This window comes from Helianthus annuus, chromosome 1 (assembly GCF_002127325.2).
Source record: "Helianthus annuus cultivar XRQ/B chromosome 1, HanXRQr2.0-SUNRISE, whole genome shotgun sequence".
Classification (NCBI taxonomy): domain Eukaryota; kingdom Viridiplantae; phylum Streptophyta; class Magnoliopsida; order Asterales; family Asteraceae; genus Helianthus; species Helianthus annuus.
This window is the reverse complement of record NC_035433.2, coordinates 27,509,561-27,516,091: the sequence shown is the minus strand read 5'-3', so window position 1 is coordinate 27,516,091 and position 6,531 is coordinate 27,509,561. Positions and strand designations below refer to the sequence as shown.

The 6,531-nt window shown below is 44.2% G+C and overlaps 1 non-coding gene across 1 annotated transcript; it reads left to right on the top strand.

Annotated features, from left to right (window-relative positions):
• Nucleotides 1-210: 210 nt before the first annotated feature.
• On the top strand, nucleotides 211-317 carry LOC118482841. Its single transcript, XR_004869002.1, has one exon. It is a non-coding gene; the product is annotated as a small nucleolar RNA R71 (small nucleolar RNA).
• The last annotated feature ends 6,214 nt before the right edge of the window (nucleotides 318-6,531 follow it).

Sequence of the window (6,531 nt, the reverse complement as noted above, 5' to 3'; positions counted from 1 at the left end):
CTTTCATCAACCTTATGGGCGCCCGGGGCAGTAGATTTATTGCCTCGGGGGGTGTGCCACTGAAAATTGGTTTGAGCAATTTCCTCAATTTGGTTATATATTTCATGCGGGCGGCGATTACTTAAAAGTCCCCTGGAGCTAGAGTCAAGTGTCTGCCTTGTGTGTGGCAACAGTCCATTATAGAAAGTGGATACCTGTTGCCATATCGCAAGGCCATGATGTGGACACTTGCGTAATAGTTCCTTGAACCTTTCCCAAGTTTCATATAAGGATTCCCCGTCCTCTTGTGAATATGTATTAATTTCAGTCATTAATTTAGCCGTTTTAGCGGGAGGGAAATACTTATATAGAAATTTTTGGGCTAGTTCATCCCAGGTGTTTACCGATCCAGCTGGGAGGGCGTTGAGCCAAGCTTTTGCTCGGTCTTTTAGTGAAAAAGGAAACATTCGAAGGCGGATGGCGTCATTTGATGCTCCATTGATCCGAAAGGTATCACATATTTCTAAGAAATTAGTAATATGTAAATGGGGATCCTCATCCGCAAGCCCATGGAAGGTTGCGGAGTTTTGGAGCATTTGTATCAAATGCGGCCGAAGTTCGAAGTTATTGGCTTCAACATTCGGTGCATTGATAGCGGCGCCTAGGTTACCTACGGTAGGTCGTAGATAATCCATGAGGGTACGTTGGTCCGCCATTTGAGGTGGATTCCCCGAAACTTTCTCTTGGTTTTAGCTTTTAGTCTTTTTCTGAGAAAGCGTTCGGGTTCTTCTAGAGGTTCTTTTATGTCCTTATTAGAACTGGAGCTCATACACTATGTAAGATGGCATCTGGTTCCAAGTCCTGCAATAAAAACAGAAAAGAATGCTGGTCAGAAGGTTCACCACGGCCCCGTGCTCAGCGAACACGGCCCGTGGTCGGAGTTACAATGATTGTTTTCCAGATCCCAGTTACGGGAAAGTTGGACACGACCCCGTGTTGCACCGACACGACCCCATGGTCAGCCTTCTGTTACTTGGAAAACTAAAAACTGCTAGTAACGATGCTGGGCACGGTCCGTGTCCGACCAGGCACGACCCGTGCTGAGCTCTGTAGAAGCTGAAAAACTAAGAAAAATCCTAAAAAAAAAGAAAGATAAAAATATGATTAGGCTGTTGATTCCTAACTTTCTTAAAATCCTTGTGTCCCCGGCAACGGCGCCAAAAACTTGATGTGCTTTAGGTGTGATATAATTTAGATGTATATTTAAGCCCTTTTTACACTTTTAGCCAAGTTTTAAATTTATAAAATACGATATTTACTAACACTAAACACACATATGGGCAAGTGCACCCATCGTGGACGTAGTATAGTGTTGGTAAGATACCGAGGTCGTCCAAGGACACAAGAGCTTTTAGTGCCGGTTTATCCTCAACGTCTAATCAAATCAAAAAGAAGTTATAAAAGATTTTTAAACTAAGAAAATAAAAACTAACTAAATGCTGAAAATTAAAATAAAATAAAAACAGATAGACAAGATGAATCACTTGGATCCGACTCGTGTATTAGTATAACCTTTGATTATTTTCGCACTTTTGCACTTGTTTAAGAGATTATCTTAGTTATTGTAGTAGGCCCCTCTTTTGAAGGCGACGTTACCCTCAACCCAGTAGTTTGAGTCAGCAAGGATACAATCCTAAAGGGTTGGATTATTGGAAGATAATGAATTAAGTTATTAATGCAAATTATGGTAGGCCCCGCTTTTGGCGGTGACGTTACCCTCGGCTAAGTAGTCTGAGTCAGCAGGGATACAGTCCTAAATAGCCGGGTTATAGTATTAAGAGTAAATTACAAACTTCGTCCTTTATGTATGTCATATATTACAAAGTATGTCCTTTATCTTTAATAAGCTCAGAAAACATACTCGATGTTTGCAAACCCTTACATGTTACGTCCTTTAGTCCTAACACAACTAGTTTTTAAGGTTAAACTTGACTAAGTCAACCCCACATAAGGGTATTTTGGTCAGTTTATCCAAAATGTTAAAATAAATCATTATAAAAAACAATAAATAAAACAATTTTAAAATTCTATATTATATATATATACACAGACAAAACACACACACATATATATATATATATAAACAAACCCCATCCTCCTCCTTCTTCTCTCTCTGACTACCCTACCACAACCACCACCCACCACCCACCACCCACCTACCACCCCACCAACTGGTCTTCTTCTCCGGTGTAACACCACCGCCCAACTCCGGCGACCAAGAACTCCCACACTCACCCCTCCTCTCTCTCTTTCTCTCTCTCGGATCGAAACCCTAGCCGCCGTCTTCCGGTTTAGATCTCCCCCGTCCTCCGATTAAGATCGTCGCCTTCTAGTTCAGTGCACCCCCAACACTACACCACTCTTTCTCTACCCCTCTCTGTCTTTGACACACGCAACCAAACCGCTACCACTGCCCCATCTTCAAACTAAATTCCGGCGATTCACCGTCTGTAATTTTTGGGTATTCGCAGACCAAATAAAGGGGCAGGTGGTGTGTGGCTGTGGTGGCAGGTGAGAGAGAGAGGGAGACGACGGCAGCGGCGAGCACGGCGGCGGTGGTGCGACGGTAAACAAAGGCCCCTGTTCTTGTTCATCTCAGATTCTTTTGGATCCCCTCATGTTTCTTATTTTCTTTCTTTCCGGTGACAGTGGTGGGGGTAGATGTGGGTGTTTGGTTTGATTGATGATAACAGGTGGTGTGTGGATGTGGTGGTAGGCGGAAATTGATTGGTGATAACATGTTTCTCATTTGCATTGATTTTGGAAATTGATTGTGCAGGAGTGGGAGGTGGCAAGTGGCGGGAGGTGGTGGTGACAAGTCGCCGGAGGTGGTGGTGACAAGTCGCCGGAGGTGGTGGTGAGGGTAGGTCTGTATTTTAGAGAGAGTATATATATAATATATTTAATTAATTTTTTTTTAATTTATTAGAATTATTAAAATACTTTTTTTAGTAAATGACTAAAATACCCTTATGTGGGGTACACTAGGTCAGATTTAACTATAAAACATAACTGAGTTAAGGCTAAAGGACATAACACGAAAGGGTTTGCAAACATTAAGTATGTTTTCTGAGCTTATTAAAGATAAAGGACATACTTTGTAATAAATGACATACATAAAGGACGAACTTTGTAATTTACTCTAGTATTAATAGTAGTTAACTTATGAGGGGGTCAAAGAGTTTGGATCCCCGCCATCTAATACCTATGGGCATTGAAGGAGATCCTACTAAATTTGACCAAGGTCCCTTGCAGGACCTCTAAACGCTGAACAAGGGCAAGACCCTTACCAAACCGTTCCCTTAACCCTCGACCAGGTAGCCAACATACCTCCATATAGACCGTGGAGATATGAATGGTGAAAATCTTTTATTTTATATAGACAGTAAAATAATGCCAAGACACCACGGACAAACGATAAGGAAAGATCACCTTCAATATAAGCAACTAGTTATTAAAGTCATTAATACAAAACCAAATAAAAAGTGCAAAAGATTAAAAATAAAAAGTATTATACTAAATACTTGTCTTCACCAAGTGATGTAAGAGACTTAGGCAAACATGGCCTTGATTGTCAAGAACTCTTACGATCAATCTTGGATCCCGAGACGACTCACACACTCTATGATGGACAATGGATGATGGTGGTGGATGATGGTGTTGTGATGGTGGTGGGTGGTGGATGAAGTGTGAGAGAGGTGGTGTGCCAAGGGATGAGTTGAAATGAAACCAAGCACTCCTATTTATAGGCTGAACAGAAGGCTGGGCACGGCCCCGTGTCCGCTGGACACGCCCCCGTGCCTGTCTGACACTCTCTCTCTTCATTAATTGTAATTCGCAATTACCATTAATGCGCCTGCTGTACTTTCGCCACGCCCCCGTGCTCACTGGACACGGCCCCGTGGTGGGCAATAGAAGCTTCTATAGGTTTGTCTTTTCTGCTGCTTCTTGGGCACGACCCCGTGCTGGCTGAGCACGGGGCGTGTTCAGTCTTCTGACTTCTCTTTTCTGCTTGGGAAGATGTCGTTGAGGGGTCGGGCAATCTACTTTTGTTCCTTTTCTTGTATTTATGTTAGATTTAGCTGTCTTTTTGCTTCTTTTGTGAATTTGAGCTCATTTTATCCTGAAAATACAAAAGGAAGACAAAAACACTCTTTTTCCAACATTAGTACTTAAAAAGGGTTAGTTTTATGCCTCAATTGATGTAATTTATATGTTGCATTTTACACACATCACTTACCTGATTTGTGTGCATTTGTTGTGGTTGTGTTACAGACACCATGGCATCATCTGGTAGTGGAGTATCCAACGCGAGCGACCCGATGGCCTTTACCTCTGATGACGAGATGGCCACCGACTCGGGAGTTTACACCTTAGACACCACGAGCACCGATGAAGACGATTTCCAGCCGTTTGCCCTACTGATCTTCGGAGACGACGTACCCCTAGCTGATGGCCCACAAGGAGAGGACCTACCCCTTGTTCCAATCCCTGCCCCTCTCCCCTTCGCTGCAGTTCCCTTTGAGGAACAACCTCTCAACGCGTTACCCGATGGTGACATCGACCTACTCATCGAGGGTCCCCCGGAGGGAGACCAGGATGGTGGGGCCCCGGTGGAGGACGGTGTTCCGCTTGTTGATATCCCAGTTGTTGATCATATTGTTGCCATGGTTGAGCTTCCTGATATGGGGGTTCATTCTGACTCGTCCGCCTCAGGTTCTTTTGAGTCGATAGCTTCCTTTATCCCACCGTTGGGATTCGGTTACATTCCTCGTATTGATGGTGGTGAGGAGATGGAGATAGGGGATGAGTTGATCCCTGAGGAGCAGCCTGCTGAGGCTCCTGTTCTCCCAAATGATCAGATTCCTGTTATGACTGCTGATCATCAGCCCGCTCCAGTCGTTCCAGAGCCCATTCTTGCCCTTGACCTGTTCCTGTCATTGATGTACCCGCCGTTGCACCACTAGCCATTGAGACCCCAGAGGTAGCACCCATACCTGACCCCATGGCGATTTTTGATGACCTGGCACCGTTTGCTACCCACATTGACCCGAGATACGCTAACACCAGCAATGGGTGGATCGAGGAGGATGACTACCCTTCGTATGTAGTCCCAGTCACTCCCCCTACCGCACCTGTTACTGTACCACTCGATATTTTGTTGTTTCCTCCACCCACATCTGATACCCATCGTACTGACCTTCCGATTACATTCCTTCAGGACATTCTTCGCCCCAACCTGGGGAGGGATCGTCGAGTCAGCCTTTCGGCCACACACCATTTATGTCAGGAGATAGCCAGTTCTTACCACAGATCCCTTATCCTGGTTTTGTTCCACCCGTGCCATCTACTGCACCCTTCATATCTCAGTTTTCCCCCACCACTGTACCGGTTACATTTACCCCACTCACTACTCACCTAGTTTCAGCTCCGATGGGCGAGCCATTCCTATGGTCATCACCCCATGTTATGCCAGTATCCGACCCTTATCATCCATTTCATGTTGGATACTCTATAGAGGACACGCTCACGTCACTGCAGTTACAGCAGGACGCCCTGAGACGATATGTCCAGGAGTTGGGGAGAGCTCCACATCCTCCATGCCCCTGCCAGACTCTGTCTACAGCACCTCACACTCCTTTTGCATCATCCCATGATTCAGATGTTCGTTTCGTTCCTCTTGACCAACAGGTTGCTTTCGTATTGCGTTTTGCTTATGCTCTTGAGGAGGACTTGGTGCAGTTGCGCCGGTTGCTTTTCTCTCGCTTTCCACATCCTCCGCCGCCATCGGCATAGCCACTTTTGATTTATTACAGGTATTGACTATTTTGACGAGAAGACAGCGACCGAGCCAGACTTACAACATTTTTGAAGATCACTTTTTGACATCATATGGATATTTGATTTTGTCAGTTGTATTTGGTTAGACATTTCAGACAAGGGCATTGTGACCCTTAGTCTCTTGGGTTGTACGATACTTTCTATTTGGGAACAAACATTGTATTGTGGTTTTAATTATATGAAGGCTCAGTCGTAGTATTCTCATTACATGTTTTGTTAAAGTTATTTGTGTTATGGTTATGACATGAGATGTTATGTGGACGATGAATGTTACTATATATACGTATGATTATTATACCTACTATGACCTGACCAATATGAAACATCCTCTAGAAAATGCCTCCACGACGCGAAGCACGCATGCCGACTACCCAGGCAGAACTACAAGGAATCATCGCTGCCGCTATTGCACAATACGCTGCTTCTCAAGGAGAAACAAGCGGAAACATTTCGAACAACAACAACAACCCTACGAATGGTAATGATCAGTCATAGGAGACACATTACACTATATTTAGATGATTCTTGTGCGACTGGTAATAATTCCTATAAATGACATTGCTTGTACAGGGTGTACTTTCAAGCAATTCTTAGATTGCAAGCCTCAAAACTTTGATGGCACTGGAGGTGCCATGGCTTTTACCCGTTGGA